Genomic DNA, 23,727 nt, shown 5'->3' with positions numbered 1-23,727 from the left:
ACTATTGAGTATGAAAGTAATACTTTTTTTGTTTGTAAATTAGTGAAAGTAGAGAATAACAAAATGGAAGGGGAAGGAATTTTATAGACAAATTTTATGTTAGAAAGAGAATAAAAATATTGAAAAAGTTTAGATTTGTTAATTTTTTGAGAGAGAGAGCGAGCTCATGTGCACATAAGCAGGAGAGGCAGAGGGAGAGTAAGGGAGAGAATCTCAAGCAGATTCCTGTTGAGCATGGAGCCCAATGCAGGGCTCTACTCACAACTCTGAGATCCTGACCCAAGCCAAAATCAAGAGTGGAACGCTTAACCTATGTCCCAACCAGGTGCCCCTAGATTTATTAATTTTTTAAAAAAGTACGTGACTGTTGAATACTTAAGGATAAGTATAATTCAGTTATTTAAAGGATAGAAATACATAGTATAGATTCTGATTCAGGCTGAGAGAAAAGTAGCAATAAAAACTTTTAGCATTCTAAAAGCACAAAGAAAAACAGAAAAAAGAAGCAATGAAAAAGCAAAATTAAAAAAAGACAAAATCAGATAATAATAATTCATAATACTGATAAATGGATTAAAGCCAACAACTGAAGGGAAGGAGCCTCGGTGTCCATCGAAAGATGAAGGGATAAAGAAGATGTGGTTTATGTATACAATGGAATATTACTCAGCCATTAGAAACAACAAATACCCACCATTTGCTTCAACGTAGATGGAACTGGAGGAGGGTATTATGCTGAGTGAAGTAAGTCAATCGGAGAAGGACAACCATTATATGGTCTCATTCATTTGGGGAATATAAATAATAGTGAAAGGGAATAAAGGGGAAGGGAGAAGAAATGGGTAGGAAATATCAGAAAGGGAGACAGAACATAAAGACTCCTAACTCTGGGAAATGAACTAGGGGTGGTGGAAGGGGAGGAGGCCGGGGGGTGGGGGTGAATGGGCGACTGGGCACTGAGGGGGGAACTTGACGGGATGAGCACTGGCTGTTATTCTGTATGTTGGCAAATTGAACACCAATAAAAAATAAATTTATTATTAAAAAAAAAAAAAGAATAAAAGAGAGAGACATATGACCACATATGACCAAGAGATATATACCTAAAACAACATCACTCCAAAAAGTTGAAAAAAAAAAAAAAAGCTGAGGGGAAGAAAAGATCATTCAAATTCCCAAACAATATTGAACAGCAATTATACAAAACAGAATTTATGGCAAAAAAGAACCAATAGGGAAAAAGAGAGAAACTATATAATAATAAACTGAATCCTCCTCTAAGATGGTGTAGCAATCATGAATTGTGTACACTGAACAACAAGATTCAGATTATATAAAGGGGGAACTGATCATTATATATGTACCCTAGGAGATTTGTAACTTTTTTCTAATAGAAAATAATGGATCAAATGGAAAAATAGTAACTGTGTAAGACTATAGAATATTTGAAGGAAAAAAATCTGCCAGTTTATCTGGTAGCTAGATATAGAACCCTACACACCATAAAAATCATAATTTATTTTCATATTAACATGGGAGTATTTGTGAACATAACTATATTGCAAAGCATATTTTAACAATTTTCAAAGAATTTATATTTTACATTTTTCTGATCACTGTGCAATTAAATTAGACAGCTGCAAGCCAAGGGGAGAGTTTGTTTTTTAGATGAAAACAAACAAACATGTCTGGAAGCTTAAAAATACATACTAAATAATTTTGGAGTTAAAGAGAAAATCACAATGGAAAGTCCAAAATATTTTAAACTAAATTAAAAATAACAGTCACATATAAACATGTGAAACAGCTAGAAAGAATTTAAAGGGTAAAATTGTACAAAGATCTACATATTAATACATATTCAGTCCCCTCAAGCTCATTGCCTATATCCTTTTGTTCATAATCATTAATGGATTTGTATTTAATTTTCATGAATTATTTTGTGTGATATTCCTTATTCTGATTCTGAACTTTTCATTAGTACTATGTAAAATCAGTAAAATAATAATAATAATAATAATAATAATTTTAAAATAAAGGTACAATTAGAACCTACAATTAATATATAAGAAGGAAAGATAAAAAGTCAGTGAGTGTAGAATCAATTCAAAGAAGCCAGGGAAGAAAAACTCAGAAAGCCTAAAGACACCGGAAGGAAGGAAATAATAAAGTGGAAGCAGAAATCAGTAAGGTAGAAAACAATCAGTATAAAAGATCAATAAGAGTAAAATTGGATTTTTTGAATAAAAGAAAAATGTCTAGCAAGGCAAACCAAGAAAAAAGGCGTAAATAAACAATATTAAGAACAACAAAATAAAAGAACAAAACCACACCATGTTAGAATAGAGATTAAACAAACTACAGGAGGGATCCCTGGGTGGCGCAGCGGTTTAGTGCCTGCCTTTGGCCCAGGGCGCGATCCCCGGAGACCCGGGATCGAATCCCACGTCGGGCTCCCGGTGCATGGAGCCTGCTTCTTCCTCTGCCTCTCTCTCTCTCTCTCTCTCACTATCATAAATAAGTAAAAATTAAAAAGAAAAGAACAAACTACAGGAGAAAATGGAAAACTGTATGCAAATGAGTTTGAAAATTCAGGGCAGCCCTGGTGGCCCAGTCTTCAGCCGGGGTGTGATCCTGGAGACCCCGGATCAAGTTCCCTGTCGGACTCGCCTCTCTCTGTGTGTCTCTCATGAGTAAATAAATAAAATCTTTAAAAAATTTTTTTTGAAATTCAGAAGAAAAGATTGAAGTTTACTTTTTACAATGGGATAGGGGAGAATAAATACTGAGGTAAAGTCAACAATCTTGGCCGTATGTTCTAGTCCTAGTTTGTTAAGGTTTAAAAAAAAAATCACACGTCAATGATAAATTCTTTCAAAAGTTTTTTCTTCATCTATTAGGAAAAGCTTATCTTTTCCATCTTTCCTGTGAAGATGGTGGAATATGAAACTAGGAACTGGAATCTCTCAGATTGTAGTGCCCTATCTGTGCTGAACTGACTACCTCTGGATATCTTGAACATGAAAAATCCATTTCTATCTTGTGTAATCCACTACTACTTAGAATTTTCATGTTACTTGCAGCCAAGCCTAATTGAAACTAATACAAAAAAGAATACCTTAATCAAATGAAGAATATTTATAAAAACATACCACATAATCACACATAATGGCACAATAATGTGATGGAGTCCCCTAGTGTCATACTATGTTCCAGGTGAAACTTCATAAGGATTCCTATCAAAATCAGGAGGAGACAGAACTGCACATGGTAGCTGCTTCTTTTCAATACTATAATGAAAGCCTAAGTAATACAATAAGATAAAGAAAATAGTAGTAGATACAAGAATTTAAAAGCAAAAGGAAAACTCTCCTTATTTGCAGATGATATGATAGTCTGTAAGAGATTTTCTAGTTAAACTTTTGGAATTGATGAGGGATCACTAACCTGGATATAAGACCAACAAACAAATCAGAAGCCTACTTAATCATCAGTAATCATTAGTATCAGCAGAAATATAATTTTTAAAATGTCCTTTTAGTAAAAATGTATAAAATGCCTGTAGCAAAAATGAGGAAATAGTACTAAAGGGGAAAAAATCTTGTTACATTTATTAGGATGCTTTCACATGCAAATAACAGATACCCAACCAAAAAATGTCTTGAATTGGAGAATATTTATTTGTTGCATAACAAATGGCCCAGTGTAAGCAAGTCTGGGGTGGTTAACTCTGCAATTCAAAGATGTATTGAGCACTCAGGCTCTTTCCATATTTCTGCTGCATCATCTCCAAGGCTTTTATCTTCAGATTTGTCTTCTCATAGTTGCAGGTTAGATGTCTTAGCTCTAGTCTATGTGCAAAGTCCTCTTCACGGCCCTGTTCTGAAGGAAGTAGAAGTGTCTCTTCACATATTCATTTTTATTCAACCTTTCCCATAAAACTTCATCTGACGTCCCTCTGTCCAGGATGAAGTTATGAGGCCATTCCTATCAGCAAGGGAGGCTGGGAAAGTATCTCATATCTTCAGCCTCTATTGCAGGAGGCATGTTCTACCAACAAGAAAGGAGGCAGGGTGGGGCAGGTTGCTGATGAGCAGACAATAAACATGTTCTTCCAGTCCCAAATAAATGAATGGAAGGACTCAATATCATTAGGTTGTCAGCTCTCTCTCCAGTTAAAATCTGTGAATTCAGTGCAATTACAACCAAAATGAAAATGAGGTTTGTTTTTTTTTTTCAAGAAACTTGAAAAGCTCATACTGAAACTAATGTGGAAGAACAAAGGGTCAAGGATAGCAAGGACAATTTCGGAAGAATAAACACTGGGGGCATGTGCCCTACTGGAGATCAAAACATCCTATTAAATCATAATAACTAAGATGGAATTGCTTTGACATAGAAACCTAGAAGATAGAGAGCCCAGACTCAAGCTCGTATGTATTTGAAAACTTGATACGTGACAGAGGTGGCATTATTTCACTCCTTATACCAGTGTTTCTCAAGCAACAACAGCAAAACCTATGGCCTCCCTTTGATGAAAATTAAAATCCCATGCACTCCTCTGCACTCTCAAAATAATATTCTCTCCCAAAAGGATTGAGAATTACAGTATCGCCTATATATCACCACTAAGCAGGAACTGTATTTATGAGCCAAGTGCTTTAATTTTTCTTTTCAAATAATATCTGATGCTTTGAACTGTGCTTCATTTCCTCCTGAGGTTCTGATATGTGCACCAGTTTCTTCTCCCAAGTCCCTCCCAACTGAGTTAAGAGTTGCTGTGGGAGGCAACGGGAAGCTAAAGAAATCTAAACAGGGGGCTGACATGGTCAGATCTGTATTCTGGAGATGTCGTTGAGTATCCAGAGGATAGAATGTAAAAGAAAAATAACATATAATCCTGCCCAAATGGCTTTTTAAAATCTAGCAGTAGAGACACAAAATACACACAGTGTAAAGGACAAAAGATCTTCCTGGAGTAACCCATTAAAGAGCACACCCAGGGGCCCACACCAGAGGAGTGGCATCTTATTGTGGAAAGTGCTGGGAGGCTGGCGCTGGGGGCTTGGGCTTTGTCACTTCAGGACTTTGGGCCTCAATTTTATCACCTTTAAGTGGGATAATTCTTTTTGAAGAATCTCCACACTGTTTTCCAAAGTGGCTGTACCAGTTTGCACTTCCACCAACAGTAAGAAGGACAATCATCATATGGTTTCACTCATATGGGGAATATAAGAAATAGTGAAAGGGATTATAAAGAAAAGGAGGGAAAATGAGTGGGAAAAATTAGAGAAGGAGACAAACCACGAGAGACTCCTAACTCTGGGAAATGAACAAAGGGTAGTGGAAGGGGAGGTGAGTGGGGAGATGGGGTAACTGGGTGACAGGCACTGAGGAGGCCACTTGATGGGATGAGCACTGGGTGTTATACTATATGTTGGCAAGTCGAACCTCAATAAAAAAATATAAAAAAAATAAAAAAAAATAAAAGTGGGACCCTGACAAGGCCTACTTCACAAAGCTGTTACAAGAATGAAATTACAAGGTTTATGTGAAAAATGCGTTGTTGACATGCATTCTAGATGTGAGCCAGGACAGAGTACAAGGATGTATATTGTTATCTCTGAGCTACAATGCTTGCTCAAGCAGTAAAATTAATGACATCGACTTCTTTGCTCCTCACCTGCCATAAATTCTTCATGTGAGCAAGGTCACAGAAGGGCAGTTTTATAACTCAGAAAGCAACACCAAACCTTCCAATTGGAAGGAACCTTTGATTTGAGGTTATTATTTCAGCCTCCCACTCAATGGAGGAATCTTGTCTACAAATTCCTGCCCCAAGTGGCCATCCTGCCTCTGCTTAAGCTCTTCCCAAAATGGCAGTGTTCCTTGCTCACAAAGGATCCCAGTTCATGGGTAGGCAGCAAGAATCCTTATAAATGGAGCTGTGATCAGACTCCCTCCAACCTCTTCCACTCTCCTCATTCAATCTTCTGGATGAACACAAAACTAATTCTCTCCCTTTCCCCTTTGACAGCTCTTCAAGGGTTTTGAAGACTACTTTCAGGGCTCTCTCAGTCTGCCCTTCCCTAGGATAAACATCCAGTTTTTTTTTTTTTAAACTGCCCCTTTCTTGACATGATTTCCAAGAGCCTTCACTCAACTGGCTGACCTCCCTGATTTGCTCACTGCTTTGTCAATATCCCCTTTAAAATCTGGTGCCACATCCCTGCCACACTTCCAAAAGGTAACAACCTAAATGCCCAGGAGTGAGTCAGTGTAAACAAAATAAGGCATATCCATATGATAATGGATTGTGTAACTATTAAAATTGTGTTTTTTAAAGAATATATAATACATTGGGGGAAATCATTCAAGATGCAATGTTAATTTTTAAAAATATATAAAAGTCTGCATAAGCCACATTTTTAAAACTTTCCTCCAGTATGCCTCCTTCTCACACTAAACAAGACCTGAAGTATGCATACCAAAATCAAATCAGTAATGAACCATTTAGGATGAGAGCTAGATCACTTTTGTGTTCATCTTTTTTACCTTTCTACATTTCTAAGTTTCTGCAATGATTATATTTTGATTTTATAACTAAAAAAAAAATTACAAAGGCCCACAGAGCTGACTATGAAGGAGAAACCTGGTGCCTAGAGCAAACCCTGACACCCTGATGCAAGTGAGCCAATGGCACTCCTGCCACTCTTGAGGGGAGGATGCTATGCTTTCCTTTATGTTGCCTGATGAACATTAGTGTTTTTGTAGCCATGCCAAAACTTCTGGTTCATGTTGAGCTTTTTGAACTAAAATCCTCAGGATTTCTCCACATTAACCATTGTCAATAATTTGAATAACTGAGCTGTTTTTTTTTTTAAATCAGAATGAAAAACTCATTCCCCCCCCCATTAAATTCCATTGTGTTTGTTTTGGCTCCTTGTTCAGGCAGACCATATCCTGTTTCTGTCATACAATGTATTATTTATGCTTCATATGTGTCAGCCCACATTTATACGTTGGCATATTGTGCATGTCATTAAAAGATTTTTAACAGAACTGGGCCCAGACAGGGACCAGAGGCTCTTGTTCTATCTGGTTCTCTTTGGGTGACTTGACTCAATCATTCAGTGCTTTCTGGATACAGCGGTTTTCCTGGTTGTGCCTTCACCCAACTGTAGAGTCTCTAGTCCTTATCTATTCATCTTACCATGAGAAACTTTGTCAAAAGCACTGCTGAAAGATTCACTGCCTTTGGGGCCATCTGGTAAATTTTGGTAACCTTTCAAAAGAAATTTAAAAATATGAAATGGTGTTAGTATGATGTGGTTTATTCTGCATGAACTTGTGCTGGTTTCTTGAGAGTACCACTTCCTTTTTTGAAATGATTACACTCTAACTCATTATTAACCTGGGTTAGTGTTTGCTGGGATCAAAATTAAACTCTATAGTGCAAACTTTCCAGAACCTACATATTCCTCCTTTTGACAACTAGGACAGTTGCCCATCACTATTTCTTTGGCATTACTCCAGAGATTCCTGAAAGATTACTGACAATGGCTCTGGTTAAATCTACAAGTTCTTTCAGTCCCCAGGGATATAATTTTTCAGGGCCTGGAGACCTGTGCTTATTTAGAGAGGCCAGGTATTTATTTTCTAAGGAGCTTCACACCTAGGGCTGCAATTTCCTCTTCACCATGTTTATACTACTCTTTCCAGTTTAAAGATCCTTCTTGGAGATAGAGGAGATGGAAACTAAGTAGGAGTTGAGTAATTCTGCTTTGTATCTCTCATCTGCTAGCATTACACCATCTACACCAAGCACTGGACCTGCCCTTCCTTATTCCCTCTGCTCAGAGCATACTTGCACAAAGCCCTTTCTGCTGTTCCTGAGAATTTTTTTTTGCAAGTCTTAGCTCATTCTGAGCCCCAGACTTGCTAACGTGATAGCTATAAGCTTCTGACGTTCTTTGCTTTTCTGTTATGATTCTGTGCCTCTCCTTCCCACTTTCGTAAAGCTTCTTTGAAAACGTGAGGAGTGCTGGAGAGCTTCCTTTTCTGGCTCAGGGGTTTGCCCTTTGCTGCATAGTCAGGATCACTGGAGATTTTGTTGTCTGAATATAATTTGCAGGATAATGTTTTTTTAATCCGTCTTCTGTCCTCCTATCCTTTAAAAAAACAAAACACAAGAAAATAAAACAAAACAGAATAACAACCACCCAAAAATATCTCTTCAGGTTTGCTTTCTGTCACAGGTGCAGATGAGGTCTGGTAAGCAACTGGTATTGCACATTTAGGCTCACCATGTTCAATTTTTCCTAGAAAAATGTATGACAAATGATAAAAAGTGTTGCTTAACTTGCTTCAAATAAGAATGTGGAGGAGCTGTTCTTTCCAGTTTATTGTGCAATGAGAAAGAGGGGAGAGGGCAGAGAATAGAGAAAGAAGGGAAATTAACATTGAGTGCCAACTACATTATTTCATTTAATTTTTATATCAATCCTGTAAGCCCAGTCCTGATTTTGGAGGTGGAAAAAATGAAGCTTAGGTTAAGTAACTTGAAATAACATTGTTTGGGATCCAATAGGTAGAGCCAAGAGTTGAACTCAATCTGTATGATCCTACATTCTCTCATTCTCTATTTCCTGCGTTCGAGATTGTAAACAAAGCTCCACAGGACCATTTAGCCGAGAGATGGGTTTCATAGACCACATGGCATTTTCTAATACTTGAATATATTGCTAATATTTACAATTTAGGAGAGTTTAGGTCATTGAATTCCAGATTTCTGGCTTCTTTTGAAAATTTATAGACCCACATTTTTCCCCATTGGCAACTGGCCAAGTTGAATAGTGGTGATCCTTTTAGAGAGATCATGCCCTCTCCAGGTCTCCACAGGTCTTCTTTCCTCATTTATATTCTTTCCTTGGTCCTGCTAGGTATTTGAGTTTGTGATGCCCAGGGCCATGCTGCTGCTCCATTGTTTTTCCTAGTTTTAGAGAGAAAGCCTTCTGCCATATGGAAAAGAAGGGAGCAAAGGTTATGAAAATCACAGCTATGTTTCTTATACTCAATTCAACCTTATTATTCCCCTGGAAGAGGGGCTCCCAGAAACTCAAGAGGTTCCAAAAAGAATGTGTTTGTCTTACTCAACTTGTCCCAGGTTCCTCCATTCCTAATAATGTACTCACTTTCAGTACTGTGGTTCTTAAACCACAAAGTCTAACAAGGATATAATTTAAGACCCTAGAACCTCTAAGAATGAGAAAAAGAGTTTGTTCCTATGATCACCTAAACAGGGCTCTCAGGCATAATCAAAGCCTATGCTCTCTGTGAGTCTCTGGCTAAGCCTGCCATCATGGATTGATACTACTAATACAATATTAAAAATATATATAGGCTAGGGGTGCCTGGGTGGCTCAGTTGGTTAAGAAACTGCTTTTGGCTCAGATTAGGATCTCAGGGTCCTGGGATCGAGCCCCAGTCAGGATCCTTGTTCAGTGGAGAGTCTGCTTCTCCTTAGCCTTTGCCCCTCCCTCCTGCTCATTATCTTTCCCTCTTCAATAAGTAAATAAAATATTTTAAATATATATATATTTTTATACATAGGAGACAGTGGAGGTAATGGGCTCGGAATCAGGAAACCTCTTTCATAGTTTTGGTTCTGTTACTACAAAGACACCAATATGTAGGATATTATAGTAATACAGACCTGAAGAAATAAACTAAGGCTAGTGGCTAACCTAGAGCTGGTAGTTAGAATGAAGAGTATAGGGGGAAATCTAAACACCATCTCGAAGGGAGAAATCTATCCATGCATTCAGGTACTTGATACATATTTACTTTTTTTAAAAAAAGATTTTATTTATTTATTCATGAGAATAAATATGACACACACACATGGGGAGAGAGAGAGGCAGAGACATAGGCAGAGGGAGAAGCAGGCTCCATGCAGGGAACCCGATGTTGGACTCGATCCTAGGACTCCAGGATCATGCCCTGGGATGAAGGCAGGCGCTAAACCACTGAACCACCCAGGGATCCTGATACATATTTACTTTACTATATATCCACTATATGTCAGACACATTTAAGACAATGAAGGTTCAGAAGTGAACAAGACAAACAGAAATTCCTGCACCAGAGAGCTTACATTTTAGCAAGGGAATTTAGACCATTAAAAGAAAGGAAAAACAAGTAAATATACATTATGACAGTTGGTGATAAGGCTGTGGAAAAATCCAGGGTAAGGGAGTTGGGAGCTTTGAAACTAGAAGGGGGCTACTCAAATATAGTAAATGGGATGTCTCAAGCAGAATGGTGATATTGGAATACAAATCTGAAGGAAGTAAGGAGCAAGCCATGTAGATATTTGGAGAAGAGTATTCGCATAGAGGGGAGAGCGAGTGCAGTCCCTGAGGTGGGACCATGCCTAGCATGTCTGAGATACAGCAGAGGCCAGCATAGCTCAGGTGGAGAAGGCAAGGAGGAGAGCAGTTGGAAATGGGGTGTGATAGGCAATGAGGCTTCAGATGGGGTTGGGACTTGCAGGCCATGTAGACACTTGGATTTTTGTTCAGATTGTCATGGAAGGCAAGGAAGTGACATGCTCATCTTACACTTAATAGGATTACTCTAAGAATTTTGAGAATAGGCAGCGAGGGCAGAAGCCAGGGAGTTAGGAGGCCATTACATGGTGGCTGGAATAAGGAGATATCTTAGAAGTGCTGCATTGTGGTTGTATTGTACACATTATGTGGAAGGTAAAGAGAACAGAATTTTCAGAAGGATCAAAATAGAATCTGAGAGGAGAAGAAAGAGGAAATGGGGATGGGGTGTGGGTGAGGAGGAGGGTGATGGATTCTAAAATTTTAAGCCTCAGAAACCAGAAGGATGACATTAATTGAAATGGGGAAGGCTGTGAGAAGAGCAGATTTGGGTATCAAGACCAGGGGTTCAGTTTTGGATGCCTTCAGATACATTCAAACAGAGATTGTGAATGGGCAATTGAACATGTGTATGTGCAATTATAAACATGGGCATCATAAGTGTATTGATTATATTTAAAACCATGGACTGGATGAGGTCCTTAAGGGAGAGAGAGTAATTAGAAAGAGGTCCAGGTCCAGTCCCTGGACATTCAAACAGTAGGAAGCAGGGAATAAAGGGGAATAACAAGGGAAACTGAAAAGGAATATCCAGGAAGGAAGAAGGAAAATCTGAAGAGGATGGCTTCCCAGAAACCAAGTAAAGAGAGTGTATTGAAGAAAGATGGAGTGATCAACTCGGTGGAATCCTGCTGAGGGATTGGGCACATGGGATCACCTCAGGCTGCAGGGGTAAGCCCATTATTAGTGATCTCCATAGGAAGTTTTGGCAGTGGTGGCATGCCTGGGAACGATGAAGTTCTAATGAGACAGAGTTCAACAGAGAATATGGGAGAAGATTGGAGACTATGAGTATAAACAACTATTGAAAGGAGTTTTGCTGTGTAAGAAGAGAAACGGGATGGCAACTGGAGGAGGAGGTTAGGGGAAGTTTCTTCTGTGTGTGTGTGTGTGTGTGTGTGTGTGTGTGTGTGTGTACGTGCACGCACGCGCAGTTGTTTTTAAGATGGGCCATGTCTGAATGCTCATGGGACAGATCCAGTAGAGAGTGGAGACATGATGCTTCAGGACAGAAGGGAGAATTGCTAAGACAATGTCTGAGTAGATGTATGGGACAAGATCTGGTGTACACATGGAGAAGGTGGCCTTTGCAAGAAGCAGGGCCAGCCCATCCATGGCAATGGTAGAAAGGCAAGATACAGATAAGTCTGTACATGGAGTGACAAAGTGTACAGCTGTGGCTGGTCTTGTCACCATGCTAGAAATGCACAGGAGGGGGAGAACTCAGAAAGTCAGGCCCAAAGGCCCATGGAGAGGCTGGTAAGGGATAGATGTGTTTAATTCCAGCAACTGAATCTGAGAAGACACTGAGTGGAGGCACCCTCTAAACCATGAGACAGAGTATACCTGATGGTCACAATTAGAAATAAAGACTATGGGCACTGCCATCCAAACTGATGGCTAAAAGCACAAGATGGGATGAACTCACTGAGACAGAGAGAAAAGGGAAGAGTACAGGCCAAGGAGTGAGTCTTGCAGGACACCTACACATCAGGAACTGTGTGTGCCTGTGTTGGGGTAAGGACAGAGCAAAGTCAGAAAAAGAGCATTGCTTGGTTTGTCAGCTCATACCTACCTTCTTGCCCAAAGGGAGTGAAGACAACGGAGCATGCCAGAGAGGGTGGAATGAAGAGTATTTCTTGAAGGAAGGTATCTTTAGCTGGGCTACCAGCCTCAGGCAGGCCCCATGGCTGAAGGGTGGCTTAGGAAAGTCATGAGATTGGAGAAGAAGAAGGTCACTGGCTCTCAAGGGAACAGGGGAGGAAGCGAGGGCACATGCCTAGTGTCATTCAGATGTGATTAAGAAAGAAGTAGAGACAGTAGGTGGGTGTAAGTTCTACATGTTGGAACAGTGGTTCCCATGAAACAAACATATTTGAAAAACCATATAATGTCTCTAAAAACCAAGCAAAAATGCTTTGAGAGAGATCTAGGATGACATCAGGAAAGGGACCCAAAGAGAGGGCATGAGAACCTGGGAGGTGGTAGAGTGCCCTGGTGGTCCTGAGTGTCTCTGGCTAAGCCTTCAGTATAGCGTAGCTAGAAGCACCATAGGGCAGGTGGAAGGAGGCAGCCTCCTGGAAAGGTTGTACATAACAAGGAAATGGGAAAGCAAAATGTCCTGTGTCTTCAGATGCCCCAGACCTGTCTTTCATGGCTTGGAGAAGACAATGTGAAGCAGAACATGTAGATACCGAGTAGTAGGTTGTTTTCCTTTTTTGCTTTCTTGAATACTTTCCCCACATGCCTCTAAATCTGGCTGCAAATGTGTGTCTCTGAGGGGTGTTCTACATGAGAAGCCCAAGAGTATATTATGGTGATGGTGCCATCAGAGATGGACCATACGATATTGGGGGAATAACAAATATTACAATTTGGGTCTTAAAACATCCTGCTAATACCATCTTATGAAGGCCTTTATGGACCCTGAGAGCCAAAAATTTCAGCCACAGTAGAATAAACCAGCTTTATGTCCCCTCTCCTCCTGTTTGCTCTCCTACACTCTTACCAATGGTCTCGTTAAGGCTTTAGGGCTGAAGCATCAGTGAAAATGTTTACTTTGGAAGGAACTTGTGCTTTTCTTAGATTTTAAAGGTACATGTATTTATTTATTAATACATTAATAAATTTCTTACTAAATACATTAAGGTGCAGAAAACTAAGTGTAAGAAATCACCTCTCCACTTACAGAAGAAGTCAATTTTATGAAATAAAACAGATATTTACTAAGTACTTGAAACATGACAGTTACCGGGCCACGTGTTTGACATTTATTACCAGATCTAATCTTCCAAACAAATTGATGAGGCAGATATTTACTGTCCCTATCTTACAGATGCTGAAATGGAGCCTCAGAGATATTCATTGGCCCAAAACCAAGAGCTGGCAAATGGCAGAGCCAGAGTCCCATACCCAAGCTGCTCCACTGAACGTGTGTCTACACCGTTGGAATCCCCTGATGGTACTTAGCATCTTTTCACATGGCTGCCTTCACAGTCGTGGTGATGAGGGGTTTCCCTGTAGAAGGAAGACCTCTGGCAAATCCAATCCATCCTTTTTCCTCCTGCCCCAATGATGTCACAGTTCCCAGGTCGCTTGGAAGACCTCGGCATTCCTCAGCCACACTGAGAACCTCTGTGTGTGGCTGGAAGCCGTGGCAGAAAGGAGACCTCCTATTGGTGGGGAGGGCAGGATGTGTAGGCAGCTCAGAGGAACGCAAGACAGGCCAGGTCACACTTCTGCTCACCATCTTGGGGCCTCTTCTAGAAGTGTGACCTTAGACGTGTGATGAGACTCCGTGGGCCTGTTTTCTCAGGTGAAAAGAGGAAGTGATCTCACCTTCCTCTCTGGGGAGGTTTTGTAGGGGTGCGGGTGGGGAGGGGGGCTGCCCAGTCATTGGAGACCAAGCTGGAAGAGAAGAGATAATGTGGGGAAACCATGGTCCAGGCAATGGGCTGGCTTGGAATTTGCAACCCAGTGAACGCTAGGGGTGATGGGGTCAGGGGTTCAGGCATGTGAGAGATAAGGTTGGTTTCACAGGGTTGGGATTTGCCAGGGAAAGTACTTTCCTTGATTTGAAGTGACAAGGGCTCTTGACAGTGCTCTTTAAAGCGAAGGAGGAGATGTGGCTTAGGTAGTGTAATTTCTGGAAGACTGTTACTGGGGAGAGTTTATGTTCCCACGCCTGATGAGGCATCCAGCAATGTATGTGGCTGGGCTGTTTCTTCACACACTTTTACTTTTGCTTTCCTGTAAAGAGTTCCAGCGTTATCATTATGTTTAACAGTTATAAACACTCCCATTTATTACAAGCTTACTAAGCACAGGCTTTACTTGTATTTGCCTGGGAAACTTGTGCTTATCATCCCCAACCAGGGCAATAAGTGAACTGTGCAAACACTGCTCTCTAAGCCTTGGACTGACTGGTTAGTATGCAGTCCTCACTGGAATAGGACATGGCTCAGCCTCTCAGTTCCTGATTTTTTTTCCTGGTGTTGAAGACTACCTCTAAGGCAGGGGTAGTAACTGCCAGTCTGTGAGCTTTCTCTCAGGTGTGTGGGGAGGTTGCAGGAGTTTGTGAGTGCCACACAGGGCATGCCCCACAGGAACAAAGATATTTGCTTCCTTTTACATTCTACACAGGCTCCTGGCCCTAGGGAACTCACAAACCATATCACACAGTCCTTATCTGTTTCTTTAGTGGTCTCTCCCCCCAGGACTGTGAACTTCTCATGAGCAAGATCTAGATATCTTGTCTGTATCTCCTCATCCCTAACAACGATGTCCCCAACAGGATCTGGTGCATAGTAGAGGCTCAGCGTGTGTTGAACAAAAGAATGACTTCTTACCTCTGTTTCTAACATGCTTTGTGAGCAGCTCATTTTTTGGAAAGACTTTATGTTTCCTCTGTCACAATCTCATCACAAGTCTTTCCCCACAACTATAGTAGAGTTGACCCTTGAACAACATGTGTTTGAGTGGCATAGCTCCAGCTCCAAATATATGTAGACTGTTTCGAGTACATTCTTGTATTCTTTCTTGTGGTTTTCTTAATATTTCCTTTGCTCTAGTTTACTTTATTGTAAGAATATATGCATGTAATACATATAATATACAAGATATGTGTAAATTGACTATGTTATCAGTAAGGCTCCTGGTCAACAGTGGGTGATCAGTAGCTGACGTTTGGGGAAGCCAAAATCATACATAAATTTTTTCTTGTGCAAGAGGTTGGCACCCCTAACTCCTGAATTGTTCAAGGGTCAATTGTACTTTTATAACAGTGGCAGAGTTCTGAAGTGTTCTGTTAAGATTACTCATTACAACTTATAACTTGCTACAAAGAGTATCTCACAACTGTTGAGGGGAGAAGTCAATCCTCCTTTTCCATGTGCTAATATAATTACACAATTCATGTTTGCTGAGATGCACACCTTAAATCATGTAGGGCACAAAAAAGTAGTTTCTCCGTCATTAGGAAATATAGCTATACCATTTGTTGGATGAAATATAAAGCTGACTTCTAATCCAAAGCTTTAGACTGTTGGCTAATAGGGGGAAAGTTAGACTAGATGGGCACTGAGGCACCTGGGTGGCTCAGTAATTGAGTGTCTGCCTTTTGGCTGAGATCATGATCCCAGGGTCCTGGGATTGAGTTCCACATCTGGTTCCCTATGCCTATGTCTCTGCCTCTCTCTATGTCTCTCATGAATAAATAAATAAAATCTTAAAAAAAAAAAGAATAGGATGGGCAGACTTGATCCTGAACCAGTTAGTGGTCCATTAGACAACTTTTCTCAAATCCCTTCTCTATGGTAGCTTCGGGAAGAGAGTGAGCTAGTTTGAGCTTCATTATAAATTGTATACTAAAATCCTTTCCTTGTCTTTTTTTTTAAGATTATTTATTTATTCATGAGAGACAGAGAAAGAGAAAGAGAGAGAGAGAGAGAGAGAGGCAGAGATACAGGCAGAGGGAGAAGCAGGCTCCATGCAGGGAGCCTGATGTGGGACTTGATCCCAGAACTCCAGGATCACACCCTGGGCCGAAGGCAGACTCTAAACCGCTGAGCCACCTAGGTGTCCCAATCCTTTCCTTGTCTTAAAATGAAATGTGTTCTATATAGTATTAAGCTACCTGAGCTCACCTTTCTGAGACTCCTAAAATAAAAAAGAAGTTTCTTCGTATTAGATGATTACCTAAATGTTTTGATTAGGAAAAACTGGTAATGGCTTGGAATGCATTCAACATCCCACCAAACTTTGGGGAGTAACCCCCGGATAGTGCTTAACAGAGAGAGGGGAAGAGGGCAGGAAGGAGTGACCCGGTACATGCAAATTGATAACAATACAATCCAGCAACACACCCACACCCGAATGCCATAAGGATTATCATGATTAAGTGTCAGAGGATCTGCACTGAATGCATCAGAGATTTAGAGAGAGGACAGCACTATGCCTGGGGGTGGTTAGGAAACACTTCTCAGGACAATCAGTGCTGGTTGTGCTGGGCTTCAAAGGGCGGGTGAACGCTGACTGAGAGGTGGCTGGGGATCACATTTCACCTTAGGGAAGTGGCCTGAGCAAAAGGATGGGGAGGCCCGGGCACATGGAAGAGTGACATGGGCCATCTGAATAGAGAGAAGGCTTGCACCTGGGAGGAGAAGGAGACACAGCTGGAATGAAAGGGAGCCAGATATGTTGGACTCTGAGTGCCACACTAAAGACTTCGTATTCTAAACCAAAATATAGCTTTGAAAAAAAAAATGGTAGAATACATTTTATTGAGAGGAAACTGAAAGCCAAGATAAAGGAGAAAAGTTAGTAAGAAAATGTCCAATTATTTGCGACATAGAACAGAGACCATCAGACCTTGAAGGGCCCTTCCACTTCATCTGGTCCAAATGCCTTATTTCACAGATGGGGAAATTTCAGCTGAAATAAAATCAAAACCTGTCCACACTCACTCAGCTAGTGAAGGGCAAAGCCAGAGCTAGAAACTCGTGTGGTGTTCTTTTCACCCCCCTTAATAAATTCAAATCTCCAGACTTAGACAAATCGCATCCCAGGTTGCTCAAAGAACTCCCAGAACCATTGTCAATAATCTTTGTAAAAGCATGGAGAATAGGAGAACTGTTAACAGACAAGAGAAGCACAAAGTTGTCCCGACTCTCAGAAAGGGGGAAGGGGTCTACTATAAAAACTATAAGCCAGTCAGCTCGACAATTATCCCTGGCAGAATTCTAGAACAGAATTTTAAAAAGCTATTTACTCCACAAACATTATTATAATAATAGAAACGAAGGGGGAAATAACCCACAATTTCACCACTTTAACCCATCAACTGAACAGATTATTAAGTAGACTCTTTGTAAGTCTTTAGAAAAGCAGAGATCACTCAGAGCCAACCCGAAATCTCAGAAAACAAAACATGTCTTCATTTATTCCTTTTTTGATAGGGATATTAGACTGGTAGAAAGAAGAGGCATCAAAACCATACTTGCTTTCAGCGTAGCATTTGACAAAATCTATCATAATCACCTTGTGGCTAAGACATGACCTGGCTGATAGCCAATGGGCATAACCACGGCTGGTGTAAGAATTATACCTAAAGACTACTGATTAGTGCATATGTCAGCCTGACGGGAAACCATGGCGGCGAGCCTGGAGGTCTCTCTTTTACACGGCCCTGACAGGATTTTTGTCTGTGTCTTAGAAGAGATGCCTTTCAGATTTTTATATGACATGATCAAGGAGGGAGAGCTAATATGAAGGAAGATAGGACAATTTTAATTATAATAGCAAACATTTACCAAGCACATGCTATGTTCCATGAATTGTGTGAAATATCCTTCTTCCACAAAGTTATCACATTTAAATTGCACCAGTCTCTGAGGCAGGTGGTAATATTATATCTCCATTTGAGAGATGAAAAAATTGATGTTTCAAGAGATCGAGTCATCAGCCTCAGATGACACAGTTCATAAACAGGGGAACAAAATTTTGAGTCCCACTGTGTTTTTTTACCAGAGTCTGAATTAAATGGATCTGTGTAATTTTGACAGACCACAACCATGAGCCAGAGTCTATGCTACATCACAGAGCTGAACACTTGCATTTTAATTTTAAAAAATGAATTTCATATACAAGGATTGGGCTGGTCTGACCCATCACATCCATGTGAGTGACCTGGGAGCTGGCCACAGGCTCCACAAAGGAAAACAATGGAGAGAATTCACCAAATGTGGGTCCCCTTCCTAGAAAGGTAGTGTTTAAACCAAGGCAGCTGACAGTTCTATTGGCTATGTGATTAGAACACATGTTAAAATAAATCAGTAAAAGACAACCAAAATCGATCCATAAATCCTGTTATATTAAAAAAAAACAAAACAGAAGAAACAGATACTATTTTAGGCTGAGAAGGCCTAAACCATCACATATTTCAAAAGAAGTCATAGATAAATGGCAGTTTATTCTGCATTCCTTTAAAAAAGAAGAATGGGTAGTAGTTATAAAGAGCCACACTGTGGCTCAACCTAAAGGCTTCTCTGTTGGAATTTTCTGGAAATATAGCAGGTTGCTTCTCTGAGTGGTCAATATGCTGGTACTGTAAGAGTTTAAACAGATGGAATGAGACCTTATTAATGGTGAAGAGATTAGTGTGATCTGGGAGGAAGACAGAGGCCATATAAGCTCCTTTTCAAATCCAAAATTCTAAAACTCAGTTTAGATGTTATCTTATCAGAACCTGATTAGTGGTTATAGTTCAAATCGTGAATGACTTATCAAATGATCCATCAACTAATCCTGAAACAGATCCAAATATGTTAAAACAATATGGTTTATTGGGAAATAGGAGAGTTTCTAAATTAATTCCTAATTTAATTTGTAGATACCTGAATTTATAGCAGCATTATTTAATGGCAAAGGCCTATCCATATCAAAACATGAATCTAAAACCTCACTTTTCATTATAGTGCACAGCTAAAGCCTCCTGACCACCTATCCCTTTTTGACACTACATAGTTAAGAGATCTATAGTTCTTTATAAATGCCTTTACTTCTAAGTACACATTATACTGCTTTCAGTCTTGACCATTTGGTTGATTTAGGGTAAAGCAGTACAATTAGATTATTGCTACTCCAGACAGCTATTCTGAAATGTGCTTGACAAAAGCTGATCTTGCCCACCCAGAAACAAAGGAATTCTCTGGCTTATTAGAAAGTTTGTGCTCGCCTTTTTTTTTCTTTTTTTTTTTTTTTTAAACCAGAGCCATTCTTGCCTGTGTGCCAGCGCCATCTAGTGATGAAATTATGAAGCGAGCACGTTTTCCAGCCAGGGAATAAAAACCCAGTTTCAATCTTTGAGGGATCACCATTCCTTTCTGCATCCCAGAATATTTGGACTGGAAGAAATCTCCAGGGACCAAATATTTAATATCCCTGTATCATCCAGGCTGCTCTTCCCTAACATCCTACCCAGAGAGTAAGCGTTCATCTAGGAGGGCCCCAGGTGAAAGAAATCCTCCCAGGATTTGAACATGAAAATGAAGAAATTGAATGGTAGAGATCACAATGGTAGAAATCTATTTCCTTTTAGTTCCCCCCACACACCCCATTTTAGAACTCACGGCAGGTGAAGGCACATAAAGGCATGTGACTAGAGACCTGTAGAAATGCTTAGAATAGCTTAGAATAGTGGGAATGGATCTGAAATGAAAGGATGAGATAGAAAAATGGACAAACACTCTACAGTAGAGGGGAAGAACTTAATTTTCTTCAGGGCAGTGATTTTTGAGAAGTGGTTTACCAGGCAAATTTTGTTCAACTCTACAGCAATAATAAGCCTTGTCTTTTTTTTTTTTTAAGATTTTATTTATTTATTTGACAGAGAGAAAGCAAGGGGGGGGGCAGCAGAGGGAGAGGAAGAAGCAGGCTTCCCACTGAGTAGGCAGTCCGATTTAGAGCTCCATGCTGGACTCCATGCAGGGCTCTATCCCAGGACCCTGAGATTCTGACCTGAGCTGAAGGCAGACACTTTAACTGACTGAGCCACCCAGGCGCCCCAGTAATAATCTTGTCTTCAAACCATGTCACATTTAACCCACTGGACTTTGAAGAAAAGGATACTGTATGTATTCTTGTTTTGGATAATGTTAAGAATATTCTATCAAATAAAAATACAAGCACGAGAGAAGCATCATCCCAAATGCTATATGGAGGGATTTGGATTTCATGTTTGTTTAGATTCCTGTTCTACTCTAAGAGTTTCTTATTCTGTGATTTGAGGCCACCCACAAGATCTACAAAGATGCCTTTGTGTATGGAATACGTGTCCCAAAGGGCCCATGGTTTGGCAGAGTAAGAGCCGTCATGTTTCTGTAGCTGCACAGGTGATCAAAGCAGGGTGATCTGGACTGGAGAGCTGATGGTCATTCTCAGCTGCTTCCTGTCCCTTTCATTCTTTGGATGATTTGTGTATTTATATCTTTATCAAGTCTTATATCTGGTTCTCTTCTTAGTTTCTTTCAGTAAATGAAAAGTTCCTTAAAGGCAGAGGGTTCACTTTTTGCTTCCTGTGCGTTTGGGCATCATGACACTGACATACCCTCGCCCAGTATCTGTTTTTTTCTTTTTAAAGAATTTATTTATTTATTCACAGAGACCGAGAGAGAGAGAGAGAGAGAGAGAGAGAGAGAGAGAGAGAGAGAGGGAGAAGCAGGCTCCATGCAGGGAGCCCGACTTGGGACTCGATCCCGGGTCTCCAGGATCAGGACCTGGGCTGCAGGCGGCGCTAAACCGCTGCGCCAGCGGGGCTGCCCCCTAGGCCAGTATCTGATTTGTCTCATTATGACACCAGATTACGAACTGTGAGATCTGGCAGCAACATTGAAGATCACCAGGTCTAATGATCTCATCTTTTAGATGTGAAATTGAGGCCCCCAAATGGGATGTGACTTGTTTAATATCACTCAGCTAGTTGGGACCAGAGCTTAGAGCAGCCCCTGAGACTGTTCTAGACTTTAACATGGCATCTCACGCTTCTCTCCCATGATGGCAGGGAACATGTGCCTCACTACTCTCAGTTGGAAACAGCCAGCCACAAGTGAGGAACTTCTTCAAACAGTGTGTGATAGTGCCTTCTCATGTGTGCAAATTCTGCCTTCTACTCCATAATATGTGTTCGTTTCAACATACAAATGCTAGAATTACTTTTTTTTCTAATGAGGAAAATTGGTACTGAAGGTAAAGAGCTATTTATTCCTTGGCATATGTTGTAACGCTTGTAGTCAAAACAAAGTTGTAACTTTGGGTGGAATGCTTGGGGTTTAGGAATGGTGGACATCTTTTTGAGTGTGGTTCTGGGCCCCCTGGAGCTATGTGAAGGAGGACAGAGGAGGGTAAACAAAGAATATGAAAGTCAAGATTCTATATTTCTTAAAGAATGAATTTTTTAACCGCTTTTAAAAGATGTAATTCACATACCATACAATTCCCCATTTAAAGTGCATAATTCTGGGCATCTGGGTGGCTCAGTCCATTAAGTGTCTGTCTGCCTTTAGCTTGGGTCATGATCCCAGGTTCCTGGGATCATGCCCCACATCAGGCTCCCTGTTCAGCCGGGATCCTGCTTCTCCTTTTCCCTCTGCACCCTCTCTCATGCTCTCTCAAACAGATAAATAAAATCTTTAAAAAAATAAAGTGCATAAATCAATGGTTTGTAGTATAAAGGTGCTGTATCTTGAGAGAATGGGGCACAGAAAGCATGAGAACAGCCAGTGATTGGTATGTTACAAACATACCTCCTGCTTTCTGTGCGTTTGGGCATCATGGCACTGACATACCCTAGTCCAGCATCTGATTTGTCTCATTAGGACACCAAATCATGAACTGTGAGATCTGGCCTTACAGTGCCTTTTAAAGTGGAAGGAAGGAATGCCTGGTTGGCTCAGTGGTTGAGCATCTGCCTTTGGCTCAGGGCGTGATCCCACGGTCTAAGATGGAATCCTGCATCAGGGAGTCAGCTTCTCCTCTGTCTATATCTCTGTCTCTCTCTCTGTGTATCTCATGAATAAATAAATAAATCTTTTTTTTTAAGTGGAAGGAAAAGCAGTATCTGGTTTTTAAATGCAGTGTATGCTCTGTCCTGCCTCGTAGTGATCTGTAGGGCATTATTAGTCTCCAGAAGCACCCTTCTATAGCTCCCCAACTCCTTCCCACACTGAACCAAAGCTCTATCCATAGACATTTACTTGATTTGCTGAGCAAAAGCAGTGGACTTCATGGTGAAGTTTATGGTGAGCTTGCAGAAGAGACCTGTCCTTGAATTGGTGGAGGAAGGGAACAAAGAGAGAAAAGGATATAGGTGATAAAGGAATGAGCAACTCTGCTTTTTTTTTTAAATAAAGAAGAATGTAGATTTATCGCGGGAGAGTACTTGAATTCCAATTGCAATTGTAACCAGGGCTGGTATCAGAAGTAGATGGGTTGAAACCACATTGAGAAATCGCATTAGAGTAGTATTAGGGGCTCAGACTCTGAGGCTGAGCACCTACTGAGGTTTGAAGCTTTGGTCTGAGGCCAAGGTAATTAATTGATCTCTCTGAGCCTCAGTTCCTTACATATAAAAGAGGGTAATGAGAAAACCCACCTTATTAGGGTTGTTGTCAGCATTATACTTGTTAATATATATAAAGAGCTTAAAACAGTGTCGGACATATACTTTGTGCCATTAAGTATTTGCTAATTGTTATACCAGGCCCTGTTCAATCCGCACATCTCTGCTCCTCACTGTCCAAGAGCACGCGCACACACACACACACACACACACACACAGCCCTTAGGAACTTTGCACCGGCTGTTCCCTCTGAATGGAATACTCTTTACCCAGATATCCATCACACTTGCTCCCTTACCTCTTCCAGACTTTTCCTCATATGTTACCTTCTCAGTGAGGACCATCCTGATGACTCAATATCCTTTATCTTGATATATGTATTTTTTGTATAGTTCTCATCACCCATAATATACCATACAATGTGTCTACTTATGACATTACATTATCAGTTTCCCCAGCCAGAGCCCTGCCCGTCCTCCCTAGCCTGTAAATTCCACAAGGGCAGGGATTTGTCTCTATTTTGTTCACTGATGAATCCAAAGAGGCTAGAGTTAGCGCCTGGAACATGGAGGGAGGTTGGTAAATATTTGTTGAATGAAGGATCGAAGAGTAATTCATATTACACAATCTGTTGTAATTTCTTGACCTCTCTGTTCATTAGAAACAGGCAACAGCCCCACATGCCTCAAATGACCTCATGCACCCCGGCCTCTCTTTCCACCACCCAAGGTTTGTACTTGCCTCCTTCTTTTCTAATTTTTAAAATGATGTCTTATGGAAGCATTTGCCTGTTTTCCGCTTTTAACCTTAACGCTTCTCACACTCTTTTTCCAAGTCGTTTCTGTTTCCCCTTTCCGGATCAGTCCCATTAAGTTCTCCTATACAATGTGATGACCAAAACTCTAATGTGGCATTCCTGGAAGGAAAGCCCCAGCCTGGAAT

The sequence above is a fragment of the Nyctereutes procyonoides genome, unplaced genomic scaffold (genome assembly GCF_905146905.1).
Source record: "Nyctereutes procyonoides isolate TBG_1078 unplaced genomic scaffold, NYPRO_anot_genome, whole genome shotgun sequence".
NCBI lineage: Eukaryota > Metazoa > Chordata > Mammalia > Carnivora > Canidae > Nyctereutes > Nyctereutes procyonoides.
This window is presented reverse-complemented; position numbering follows the sequence as displayed.